The 14479-nt window shown below is 37.6% G+C and overlaps 1 non-coding gene across 1 annotated transcript; it reads left to right on the forward strand.

The window, feature by feature from the left end:
- The first annotated feature begins 1737 nt into the window (after nt 1-1737).
- LOC133792892 (small nucleolar RNA R71) lies at nt 1738-1844 on the forward strand. Its single transcript, XR_009874362.1, has one exon. It is a non-coding gene; the product is annotated as a small nucleolar RNA R71 (small nucleolar RNA).
- The last annotated feature ends 12635 nt before the right edge of the window (nt 1845-14479 follow it).

Here is a 14479-nt window from a genome sequence, read left to right on the forward strand (position 1 = left end):
AGCCTCTTCATTATCCTTATCATCTACATCATTAACTGTAAGACTTAATTCAAGAGGATCCTCAATTAATTTTTTCATCCCTACTACTTCTTCTACCACATCAACTGAGAAACAATTATCACTTGCTTTAGGATAAGTCATAGCCTTGAACACATTAAATACTACTTCTTCCCCTTGCACTCTTAGCCTTAACTCTCCTTTTTGCACATCTATTAATGCTTGCCCAGTTGCTAAAAATGGCCTCCCCAAGATAATAGGAACATTCTCATCCTCCTCCATATCAAGAACAATAAAATTAGCTGGAAATATAAACTTATCCACCTTAACCAACACATCTTCTATAATACCGCATGGATGCTTCACAGATCTATCTTCCTGCTGCAATGCTACTGTGGTTGGCCTAGCTTCACCCAAACCAAGTCTACAAAATACTGACAAAGGCATTAAATTAATACTTGCCCCCAAATCGCAAAGTGCATGCTTACATTCAAACTTCCAAATCGTGAATGAATAGTAAAACAACCAGGATCTCGTAACTTTTAAGGAAGTTTCCTTTGCAAAATCGCACTACACTCTTCCGTTAATGCTATTGTTTCATAATCACCCATCTTTCTCTTATTAGAAAAAATCTCCTTCATCAACTTCACATAGCTGGGCATCTGTTCTAACGCTTCTACGAGCGATACATTGATATGTAGCTTCTTGAACACTTCTAAAAACTTTGCAAACTGCTTATCCAAATTATGTTTGCGCAACCTTTGTGGATATGGAATTCTAACATGATGCTCAATGCTCACAGGGGGTACCTCCTCTTCCTTTCTAAGGTCTTCAGTAACCTTTTCGTCATTAGACTTCTCATTGTCTATGCCTTGTGTATTTCCCTTCTGACCTTTTTCTTCTGACTGATTCTTCTTTGGCCCTTCATACCTTGTTCCACTCCTCAAAGTAATAGCTTGACATTGTTCTTTAGGATTAACATCTGTAGTGCTAGGCAAATTTCCTTGAGCTCTATTTGACATTAAAGTAGCCAACTGCCCTATTTGAGTCTCCAAACTCCTTATGGACGCCCTGGTTTCAGTCATAAATTGGTTGAGTACATCAAGTTGAGGTTCAGCTAGTTTCATTAGCATTGGGAGAGGTCTATTTTTTGGTTGATAATATCTAGGTGGAGGGTGTTGTTGTGCATGTTGTTGACATGGTGGTCTATTTTGTGGAGGTTGATATTGTGGTTGAGGTGCAGGGTAAGATTGTAGAGTGTTTTGGTTATTGGACCAGGAAAAGTTAGGACGGAACCTCCAACCTGGGTTGTAGGACATGGAATTTGGGTTATTGGGTTGTCTCTGGTAATTTCCAATAGCTTGTACTTCTTCCATGGGCATGTTATTCATATCTAGAGCAGGGCATTGGTTGGGTGGATGGGTTGTACCACACAATTCTCATAGGTTTTGAACTTGCATAGCTTGAGATGGGAGTGTAGTGTTTTGTAGTTGCTTTGTCAAGGTTTCTACTTGAGCTGTAACCATTGATATGGCATCCAATTCGATCATTCCAGCCACCTTCTTTGGTTTTCCCCTTTCAGTTGGCCACTGATAATTATTCATCGTCATCTCCTCTAATAACTCATACACCTCATTAGCACTCTTATTCATAAAAGCACCTCCCGCCGCAACATCTATGATTGTTCTAGTTGTTCCATTCAACAAATTGTAAAAATTATGCACCAACATCCACTTTTCTATACCATGGTGTGTACATTTCCTTAACAACTCCTTAAATCGCTCCCAAGAATCATACAGTGACTGTCCTTCCATGTGATAAAAATTATTGATCTCTCCCCTTAGCTTTGCAGGCTTCGCTAGAGGAAAGAATTTAGCAAGGAACTTCTGAGCTAACTCCTCCCATGTAGTGATAGAATTTGCATGTAAGAATATCAGCCAACTCTTCGCCCTATCCCTTAGTGAAAATGGGAATAGACTCAATCTTACAACATCATCACTCACCCCATTCATCTTGAACTAGCGCATAACTTCAGAAAATTAGCTGTGTGTAAATTGGGGCACTTGGTTGGCATACCTCCAAACTGAACAGTTGTTTGTACCATTTGGAGAATTGCTGGCTTAATCTCAAAATTGTTTGCAGCAATGGTTGGAGGTCTAATGCATGAAAGGACTCTTGTAACAGTAGGAAGTACATAATCTCTCAATGTTCTTGGTCCTTGGTCCCTTGGAACCTCCGCAGCCCCTTGACCATTATTAGCACCATTTCCCAAATTGTCAGCCATGGTAAACTCCAATCTCCTCTTTGTTTTTTGGTTCTGTCTGCACGTTCTTTCTATTTCCAGATTGATTGGTATAATCTCCTTTTGTCTATTGCTTCACATATATCAACAAGTCCTGAAACACAATAGAACCTTGATCCAAATAAATGATAAACATAAATTAAATAAAATAAAATAACCAAATTAGAACAAATAACACTTGACTGTGATATTGGAATATAAGTCCCCGGCAACGGCACCAAAAACTTGATCTGTAAAATCTATACTCAAGTATACGTAGTCGTGTCAAGTAGTAAATTCTGGAAGAACGAATATCGTCCCACAGAGACTATCTTCCAAGTACCACGAATTTATTTTCAAATTCTTTTTGGTGAATTCAAATTTAAGTGAATAATTAAAAGTAAAAGGAATACTATAAACTATGAACAAAAATTAAAGAACTGGAAACAAAACAATGAATCAACTAATTAAAAATCAATAATAAAAAGCCTTGGAATTAATTTCATCAACTTTTCATTCTATTAATTTTACTAATCAATTCTAAATCTCTTTCTATTCTAATAGCAGGATAATATAATAGATGATCTTAGTCTATATCCAAGTTTTCTACATTTCTGTGATAAACTTGAACAGATAGAAGGCATTAAACATGGAAACCTAATTACTACACAAGTCATACAGGTACTTTCGTCCAATATGCAACCTATGTCTATACAATGATAGCATATTCAATTCTCATCTTTTGAATTTTGAGTCAAAACCATTAAATCAAGTAAATAGTGATCAAGTATTTACTAGCATTAAACAAACATCATATAGATTAGAATAGATAAGAAGTATCAATATAATATCATAATAAAATTAAATAGAAATCCCAGTGACTACATTAATCCCTAGATAAAAGAAATTACTTCATAAATAACATGATGAAAATAAAGTTCAAATAATTGTTCAGAAAATCAACCTAAAGAATTTAGATGAAACAGAAAACTAATTATAGCTACCTCTTCTAATCTAGGGTTTTTGAAAACTAAGACTCCTCTAAAAATCGCAGATTTTTTTTTTAAATAGCCCTCCAATGTTCCCAAGTGAATAGACCATTTTTTCCTTCATAAAATGGATAAAAAATCTGGAAAATGCATTTACAGCGTTGTAGCGCTATGTATTGATCGCTTAGCGCCCTTGATGCAGCACCGTGGCACTGCTCTGCAGTTCTTGATAGTGTTGTAGCGCTGCCTTTGTAGCGCTGGGCGCTACTTACAGTTTCAATAGCCTCCTTCCTAGCCTTCCTAGTGCTATGGCGCTCCTTTGATAGCGATGTAGTGCTCCTTCATTGGAAATTTCTCTAATTAATTCTAATCATATTTTTCTATAAGTGGACACATTAATTTATATTGTATATTTTTTAATTGTTATTGGGACATGTATGTATATTTCTTAGCTCTTAGTTAAGTATTTCTAGTTAATAATCTTAGTTGGGGATGGGAAGTACTAAGTATAAATATGGCTATGCTATATTTATTTTCTTGTTGCTGTCTCTCTCTATTTTCTTTTCCAGATGGAGAAGGTTAAGTTCTGGAATAAAGTGCATCTCATATACGTTATATTCTTTGTAAGGAAGATCATAAGTCACATATGGTGACCTCATTTTACTGTGTGTTACGCTTTCATTAACCACATATATGTGTGTATATATTAATTGATATGTTTTTTGGGGATTTAACATGAAACAAACAACTAGTTTTCATGCTTCTGTTTGTTGCATTGTCACTTTAGATTTGTGATGTGAGTATTGCTAGTCAATAATCTTAGTATGGGATGGGAAGTAATTCGTATAAATATGGCTATGCTATATTTATTTTCTAGTTGTTATCTCTCTCTATTTTTTTTCACGAAGGAGAAAGTTAAGTTATGGAATAAAGTGCATCTCATATACATTATCTTCTTTATAAGGAAGATCATAAGTCACATATGGTGACCTCATTTTACTATGTGTTATGCTTTCATTAAACACATATATGTGTGTTTATATATTAATTGATATGTTGTTTTGAGATTTAGCATGAAACAAACAACTAGTTTTTTGCATTGACACTTTAGATTTGTGATGCGAGTTTATGCAACTTTTGTTACTTTAAACTTGTTGGAATATCTTATTTGTGCATTTTTGTTACTTTAAACTTGTAGAACATACATTTGTTAACTATGACAAACTTTTCCATTTTTTTCGGTCCCAATGCAGAAGTTTTACAATAAGCTAATAAGGCATACAAAGCAGCCAAGAAGGACAGTAGCCTTGCTGCCGAGACTGCTCAGGGTGACAAGGCTTCTTCAAATGTGAGCATTTGTAGACTTTTATTGGTTTCTCTTTTAGGTTATATTGATCTAAAAATTTTGCTATAATTTGTTCTGCTCTATTAATTTTTTCCATAATTTGCTCTGATCTAGTTGATGTGTGTTGGTTTCTATGGGAAAGTTTTTGAACTTTGACATTGTTTAAATATATCAACTTACACAAAATTTATAAGTTTAATGCGTAAATAAATCCAAGAAGCTGATATGGAATAACAAATTCTTTAATCATAATTTTATTATTAATATTTGATAAAATTTAATTTGTGAGAAAAATAAGAGTAGAAGGTGAGATCTTAAATTTATAATTGAATAGTTTTAAGAATTTGTAGTTCAATTTTAACCACTACATTGTACATATATTAACCATGATTTAATTGAGTATGGTTTGATTCCTGTAAACAGTGCCATAAAAGTATTTATAATACATGGTAATGTTAATTTTGGTGTATTCCTGTATGTAGTGGCTTATAACCAATATTTTATGTTGTGGCATTATCTCAACGAAAGAGTCATGAAAATAATTTCCATGAATCACTTTATCTTCTCTTTCATATACTCAAAATAGTGCTAACAACATGAACCACATCATTCAAATTGAAAACTTATTTATGACTTTGCAACTTGGCACAGTTCAATAAAGTACGTGAACAATGGGCACAATAAAGGATGAGATCAATGAAGTACGTGAAGAATGAGCACAACACGTCATGAATTTGATGAGTACTATGTAGATCTACTCACTTTTGATAACTTAGATTTTTAAGGAGATGTTTACTTACATTGTTAACTTAGACATTCTACGATATAGTTTTATTGTCTAACTATTGTTACTATTCTTATACACATTTTAATTTGTTTTCTAACTATAGTTGCAAACCTTATATGAGTAAATTTTGCTTAAGTTATTACTCATTATTTTGGATACTTGGTTCAAATTCTAGTATTTTATATTACTGCAATCTTCATTTTCCTTTGTTTAATTTGTTTGTGTAAAAATGGGATTTGCTTTGGGAAAAATACACATTTTAATGAAAAAAAACACCATAAGTCGGTTTTACTAAAACCGACTTCTAATGCTAGAACCAAAAGTCGGTTGATAATCGACTTACCATGTCTTCCACGAGAGGAAGGTTGGCAACCGACATACCATTTTTACATTAGAGGTCGGTTGACAATCGATTTACCGTGTTATACACCAGAGGCTGGTTAACAATGACTTCCCATGCTTTACACCAGATATCGCTTTGGCACCAACCGACTTACTATGTTTTTACATCGTAAGTCACTGCATGTGAGGTCGGTTCCAAACCGACTTATGAACGTCCATAAGTCAGTTTTTAACCGACCACTCATGTTTTTTTTGTCGTAATGTTGTGCTTGACTTTTTAATCAAGTTGTTTTGATATCAACGTGTTACTAAGGATAATTAATGGATTAGGTTTAAAAGAGTTTGATCGTAGGAATAGTTTTTTTTTCATTAAAAAGTGTGGGTCTGTACATGGGATCCTAAAAAAATTGTTGTTTACAAGGAAATGACAACCCTCAAAATAATTACAACTGAAGCCAGCCTAAGCATCAAAATTAAATTTGGCTCCAGTCCCTGTTGATCCCTCAGCCGTGACGGTCTAGCAAGTACTGATGTACACACCACCCCTAAGACTCTCCAACTCACGACTGGTCCAGCTTTCCCTTTCCCTTACATGCACCACATAGCGCCCGTGAGCCAAGGCTCAGCGAAAAATCTTAAATCAACGAATACAATAAGCAATAACCTATATGTAGTAAACTTGAATCAACAAATTTAATAAGTAAAAGGATATAAGCAATAAGCTTGCAGTGATAATCTTCTCAATACATATTACAATCATAGGAATCAATACAATTAGTTAAGTGCAAACGAAACTTATATGAATTTAAGTGTCATTCAAACCCGACGCCCTTAGTCCGAGTCCTTTGGTCTTATGGCCGACCTCGGATCGTTTAGGCTGGGTTGTGTTGTACATGCTTAATTTTGGCCCCAACTCCCTTAGGCCATACTTTTAGCATAGATATAACCACATATATACATATGCAAATCGAATAATTATAATCATAATCACAGTAAAATCCAATTACAGGGATCCAAGCCCGGATCATAACTAAGGTGCAGTTTTCTTACCCCAAGTACCTTATGATAGACTATACAGCCTTAAGTGAGATCCTGGTCCCGAGCCTTGCGATAATCTAATCACAACATACACATATTCTTAATAGGGATCGACATCCAAATCTAGAGCCTTACTCTAAACCCTATCCTTAGGTTTACTATTCTCAGGTGTGGGGACGTTAGAACTCCTCGAGACCTAATCCTAAAATCAGCAAAACCACACTTCGAGACACCTGGTGTGGTCGCGCAATCTCTGGCGCGGTTGCTGTAATGCCCCGGATTCCCTGTTATGGTTAATGGCTGGATTAGTAGGCCGGGAGGGCCATAATTGTTTAATTATGCTATTAAATGTGTTACCGAGGATTTTAGGGTAACGGGATATGAATTATTGGTGTTTGAGGATATTGAGATTAGTGGGAATTGGGAAGCGTTAATTATGAATAACGGGTTAAGCTAAAAGTACCAATTTTACCCCTAGAGTAGCTTGAAAGGCTTTAGATGACACAAGGGCAATTTGGTCATTTTAGGGGTGGATATATGAGACTTTAGATGGCTGTTGGCTGTAGAAAGTGGTAGACTAAACAGGACAAAAACAGAGACTTGTATCTTCTCCCTTCTCGTACAATTTCCTCCATTGCCTTCTTTGGTGTTTTGAGCTCTAGTTGTGGATTCAACCAAGGGAAAAACTTAAGGCTGGGTTGGAGCACTTATGTTAGCTTGTGTGGGAGGTTCAAGACAAGTTTCAAGGTGAGTTTTGGTTATTTATCACAGCTGGTGCTCTGTTTTGCTTATAGTTTTCAATTCATGTTCTTGATGTGGGAAGTATGAATCAAAGGAGGATTTTGGTGTTGGTTTGATTGTGGTTTGATGAGAGTGAGCTAAGGGTATTATTTGGGGGTTTAATTGTATGTTAGGAAGAGGTTTTATGAAGGTTTGAGGGACTGGTTTGAGAGGGTTTCGCACAGGGGAAAATCTGGTTCGTGTGTGGCCGACTTAGCTGGTCTGGGCTGGGCGCCGCGGCGCATCAGGGGTGCGCCGCGGCCCTTGGTGTCTGTCAGGAGGGAGCCCTTCTGTCTGAAGGGCGCGCCGCGGCGCATCAGGGGAGGGCCGCGGCCCTTAAGGCCAATTTTGCTAAGATATGGTTTTTAGCTTAGGGATTCAAACCATAGGCCTCGGGGTTGAACCTAGTACCCGGTTGGGTAGTATTTGATGTCTCGGGGGCTGGGATTTGGTTTGGGAACCCTCAGTTATCAATTTTATTGATGAATCCTATAATTTGGTTATGACCAGGTGACCGTCGAGGAATTTAAAGGTTGATCGTTCTCAGGGGTCGTTCATATTATAACTCTCCCTCGAACTAGAGGTAAGAAAACAGTGTTTAAGTACAGTTGCACCCTGTATAGGTATATGACATGCATGGTTTGATATTTGAGGCATGTTGGTTGATATATGTGGACATGGATTGCATATTAAATGCTATTGAACGATGATTACCTGGTTGAGACACTGACTAGTCAGGGACCGACTCTAAAGTCGAGAATCACGCATTGAATGGCCCTATGGCATTAATGCTAGACCGACTCTAGGGTCGAGGAACCTATAAGCGCTTGCCTGGTCTACGACCAGATGTTTATAGCCAAGGTATATGACCCCGGTGACCGTTTGTCACATGGCTAAGGGACGTTGTCCATAGTTTCGACTCTAGAGTCGTGAGGAAGGTTATGTTGGTGACTAATCACCATACACCTGTCCTAAGCAAATTTACGAATGAATCACTTATCAGTTAAGCCCTGGTGACCCTATCGTCACATGGCTAGAGGGAGCGATGCTCATTATTGTGACTTCTGGCTATTGTCACCTATTTGTTGGACTGATAGTCCTGAATGGTTATTATGATCGTTGTTGATATTATATCATGCTTTATTGTGTTTTCTTGCTGGGCCTTGGCTCATGGGTGCTATGTGGTGCAGGTAAAGGGAAGGAAAAGCTTGGCCAACCCTGAGTGGAGAGCTTGGGTAATGTGATGTACATACAGGGCCGCTTGACCGCCACGGTCAAGGAGTTCTCAGAGGGACTAGGGGTTTACCCTATTTTTGCCGCTTAGGCCGGCGGGGGTTGTATATTTGGAACTGTAGCAACTCTTTTGTACTATGAACATCTTGTAAACATTTTAAAAAGGCCCATGAGCAGTTTATTTACTTAATGAAATGTACCATTTCCTTTTTATTGGTTTTCACCTTAACTTGAGAATGATACTTAGATCACGTTTTAACCAAAGGACTCGGGTAGCGGGTCAAATTTTCGATTCACTATTCACCGTAACAGTTCTGGTGTAGCCAGGGCGTTACAGTTGCGGTTGCCCCAACCTTGCGCAGTAGCGCTAGATCGCTGAAACTCGAAAACAAGCCCAGGCTCTTATGTTCGTCCTCAATTTCTCAAACCCGAGCTTCCCTACATATCAAACCCAGAAAATCAATCCCAAACCAACGTTTCAATAAATTTACAGCCACATAACATGTTATACAACCTAGATAAGCTATTAGCAACACCAATCTACTACAAAATACACACAAGAATCCCAAAAATCACCAATTTGCAACAACTAAAATTTCAAACTCGAGCTTGCCCGAAATCCAAGAATCTTCATTAAATTTATGATCTCACCAGGGATTAAAATCTTAAGAAGCTTACTAACTTGATTCTAACTCTTATCTAGCCTCTAACACAATTCAGCATCATCACGTTCAAGACTAAAGCCCAAAATTTCCCAAAACTAATGTATTTTATAATAGACATTAGTGCTCTTCAAATCTAAGTTGACTAAAAACAATGTCAACAGTTTGGTGCTTTCATTGAGAGCATTAAACAAATCTCTATATTGTTTAATCAAAATCCTCCTCCATATCATTAATGGCCGCTGCAAAAAATCCTTGAACTGGTGGGCGACCATTTCCACAAATCCCTGAGAAAGGAACTCCTCAAACTGAGAACTACCCACAAAGGTTTAGGAAGCAGCCCACGGCAAATCAGAACTCTAATGAAGGAAGTGCATCATATGAATTTAGGGGGTAATCTACTCCAACCCCAGGACTAACGAGGATTTATTTTATAATCCTAAAAGATATGTACCCATTGTGGAATTGGAGATCGCAGACTGTGCAAGCAGCTGGCTAAAGCTATGCGACGGAATGAGGAGTTGCTGCTGAAGCACAAGCACAAGCACAACCTCTAAGGACCAGGGGATGACCTTGTGGGAGTACAGCTGCCAGAATAGTTGAACAAAGGGCCCAACTGCGGCCCAGGACAAATATGGGCAACACTCATCCTTAGGTAAATGCTCAAAATGCTGCTAGTGGCAACCCTACGGTGAGTGTAATTGGTGGAACGGGGAATAACCGAGCTCCTCCCATAACTTGTAGTAATAAACTCGAGCCTTCCAGGAATAACATGGAGCTAGTCCGAGTCAAATCTGGACTTTCCAGACCCAATAATTGAAGGCCCCCGCCATCACTGATAAGGCATCCTCCATCGCTAATAAGATATCCTTCTCTAGCTCGATAGGCATCCCAGCCTGCTGCCAATGGGAATCAAGCAAGGGAACAAGCACCCCAAAGAACCTCTCGGAGTGGTAGTCGAGATAGAAACCATAGGGCTCGACCTATACATGGAGGTAAATGAGAGGATCCCCGAGGACATATGGCATCCCAACCAGCAGGAAGTCATATGTCGAGGTCAGAAACAACTGGAGCGAGGGGGCCAGTGGAAAACCCACCTCGCAACAAATGAGCCACATAACAACCTAGGATAAATGTTAGCTTCGGAAATGGAGGTTTGAACCTCATCATATCAGTGAGTGTATGCAACACCGAACCCAAAAATACTGGGAATTATGAGAACAATCCTCATCTTCGAGATGAATTGAATTAAAATTGGGGGCAGGCTAATGGCGGGTGTCGTTAGCCGTACCAAATTTAATTGTTGATTTTATTAATTCCTTATACCCACTATTTCAGTATAGCGATAAATAAGGGTCGAACCCACATGGACTACTATTGAATATATTATTCAAAAGACAAAAAGTTAATAAAGAAGGGGGTTTTGAAAATATCAATAAAAATCATTAAAAATAAAGTTAATAGTTAAAGTAGTTAAGAGTTCATTCTCCACCACTAAATATTCATTCAAGCATTTTAATAATAACATTGATCTATATTCCCAATTAAACAATTAACCCTGGAGATAACGCTAAAGTTGTCAATTATTCCAATCTCCCAATTACAATTAATCAAGGTGAAGCGCTCAATAATTAAATCTTTATACCAAGAAATAGATCCATGAAGCATGTAATCTATTTAATGTAGGAATAACATTAATTTATGTGGAGATAGGTTAATCTAGCAGCAAATCAATTTAGCATATAATTCGTTTAACCTAGGTTCAACTTAATCACAATTAATAATACCTATGACAATACTATCAATTGCAAATTATCACATACACTAGAACCCTTAACAAGATATCACATCCTAATTAGTTGGACATCTAACAAGATATCACATAATCCATAACATTAATCATAGAAGAATAGAAGCAATTTAATACAAGGGAATAAAAAGATCAATGAAAATTATTAAAACCAAGAAATCATATTTAGGACTTTGAAATCACCCTTAACAATAAGCACAACAATAAATAGAAACTAAATTTACTAAAAGAAAAAGAGTAGAAGAGAATGTCTCTCTAAAAGAGAGAATAGAGAGTGTGTTTTCAAAATAGAGACAGAACTCTGTTTATAATAGTCTCATACTAACTAAAACTAATCAAAGTAAAATTTAAAATTTAAAACATAAACTTAACCTAAAACTAATAGATATTAATTTTCTTTTAATATTATTGTGATATCTCAAATTTTTGAATTTGGAGTTAAAATATCTACTTGTTGGTTGCAAAATTAGAGTTTGAATTTGATATTTTCGTATTCCTCAAGAAACTCAATTTTCCCACGTAACTAATCCTATTTTGGCCTTATCTCCTTCTATATAACTTCGATGTGGATGATTCAATACGTTTAAGAAAGCTTAGAAAAATATCTACAAATTCCATTTCGTGAATAGTTTCCAAAATATGGCTAGAACAGTCTCAAAATCGCTCGTGAAGTTTCAGCTCCAGCTTTGTCTCACATTCTAGTTCAGATTTCAATACTTTATTTCCTTCATAAATAAAAAAAATTCCTATAAAACCAAATAAATCAAATTAAAATTAAATATATCCAAATAAAAAAATATATTAAATTAAAGTCATAGAAATATTAAGTCAAACTTAATTTATTTTTATATTAATAAATGTGTATTTTTACTCTTAAATTTCTTTCTTACCAAAAAATCGCAGAATACAAAAAATAAAATTAAAATCATTAAAATAATTGAAAACTAACAATTTTTAAGCCTAAAGAAATTAAAAATATATGATTAAAATTTAACCCATGCAGCCAACAACGGGAATAAATATAACCCTGTACTGAGCACGGAGCTGAAGTTTTCACAAACAAGAACTAGTTGCCCCAAGTGCAAGCTCAACCTCCAGTGGACTTAGAAACAATTAACCAAATTGAAAGAGCATTTAGAATCCTTCAAGATGAGAGAAATAAGGACAAGGCTAACGACTCCGATGAGGAGCTCGAGCCTTTTGCTCCGCACATATCGAACACTCCATTTCCATACAGATTCAAGATACCCCATGTGGCAGCTTTTGACGGGACCTCAGACCCGTACAACAATCGTAGTACGTTTAACACGATAATGCGTGCAAGAAACATCAGATACGCTTAGGTGCATGCTTTTTCCAACCACGCTAACGAGACCAGCAAAAAACTGCTTCGATAAGTTCCAAATGAACTCTTTCTCGCATTTAGAACAATTAGAAAAAGAATTCAAGAAACAATTCAAAGCCATGGTAGGTGTGAGGCCCGAAGCCTTGACCTTTATTAGACAACAATCAGGAGAGTCATTGGAAAGCTACCTAGCATGGTTTAACATAGAGGTGGAACGAGCTCGAAATGTCGATGACAATGGTAGTCTTATGGCAGTACGAGCTGGGGTATTGCTAGGAAGTCCCCTTTGGGATGATATGCAAAGGAAACCTATAAGGAAGAAAATCGAGCTCGACAATAGGGCTCAGAGATTCGGCAATGTAGAAGAAGCGAGGTTAGCATTAAAACTGACCACTCAACCTGTTATAACTGCAACGACGAACGTCAACTCAACCTTGACCTCGTCTACTCCCTCAACGTCGCAACCCTTAGGAGAGAACCCTTCAAAAAAGAAGTAAATTGAAGGGAATAACTAAAAGGTTGATTGGGGGAAAAGAAAAAAATATATTAGTAGTTCTCCATTTACATAGTTTATACCGAGCTTACAGAAACTCGAGAAAACATTTTTATTGCGAACCAGAATTAGGTCCCATTTAGATGACCTGACCCAATGCAAAATCAAAAGTCGAAGAGGGATACCAATAAATTCTACAGATTCCATAGGGACACCGGTCATACCACCGATGAATGCAGACAACTGAAGGACGAGATTGAAAGTCTGATCTTGAGAGGATATTTTGGGCAGTATGTAAGAAACAGAAATCCAGCCCAAGCGTCGGCTGGACAGATGGCAGCTCCTACACAGCCTGCCCAATAGAACATGGCCCCACGCACAAGGGCGGATGACCGACCTCACTTGATCGATGGGGAGGATGTGGTAACCATTGCCAGAGGACCACACATCGCTAGGTCAAATAGAAATGTCTAGAAAAGATATGTCAATGAGCTCAGGACAAGGAAGGATCTCCCTATGAACCTGAACCACGAGCTCTAAAACAATAGAGGGTTGAAATTAAAGATGCCTCGCACGTCCAGTTTAACACTCCAACTTGCAATTAATAGGGTGTGCCGAGTTAACATCCTTTATAAGGCCACTTTAGAAAAGATGGGACTCACAATTTGAGACTTGAAAGCCTGTGAGACAACGTTGTACGGATTTTCAGGAGAAGGGATAGCTAGCACAGGTTCCATCGAGCTACCGATAACCTTGGGAGACTATCCAGTCTCAGTAACCAAGATTATGGAGTTTATAGTGGTGGACACCCCATCAGCCTGCAATGTACTGCTCAGTAGACCAAACCTGATTGGGCTGGGGGTAGTGTCATCTATTAGGCACTTGCCCATCAAGTTCCCAACATCTAGCGGCATTGGGACGCTGAAGGGATACCACCTGGCTGCTCAAGAATTTTATAGCATTTCTATGAGAGGGAAGGGCCAAACAAGTGCACAAACCACTTGTTGTCATCCGGGAAATAAGCGGGATGGTCTTCGAAGTGAAAGAAGAGATCGACCCCAGAATAGAAGAGGGTAGGGATGATCTTGGACCAATCGAGGTGCTCGAAGAAGTAGAGCTCAATGAAAAGGATACCACTAGGGTTGTAAAGATAGGGAAGAACATCCCCAAGGATGCGAGATAGCAATTAATTTGCTTCCTGGGGGAAAATCAAGATGTGTTTGCGTGATCGCACTCGAACATGGCTAGGATCAGCCAAAGCATTGTAAGCCATGCACTCATCAAAGACAAAATCTTCCCTCCAAAGCAACAAAAAAGAAGGCTCCTAGATGATGAAAGGAAGAAAGCCCCGAAAGAATAAGTCAAAATATTGAAGGA

Source organism: Humulus lupulus, chromosome 7, assembly GCF_963169125.1.
Source record: "Humulus lupulus chromosome 7, drHumLupu1.1, whole genome shotgun sequence".
NCBI classification, from domain to species: Eukaryota; Viridiplantae; Streptophyta; class Magnoliopsida; order Rosales; family Cannabaceae; genus Humulus; species Humulus lupulus.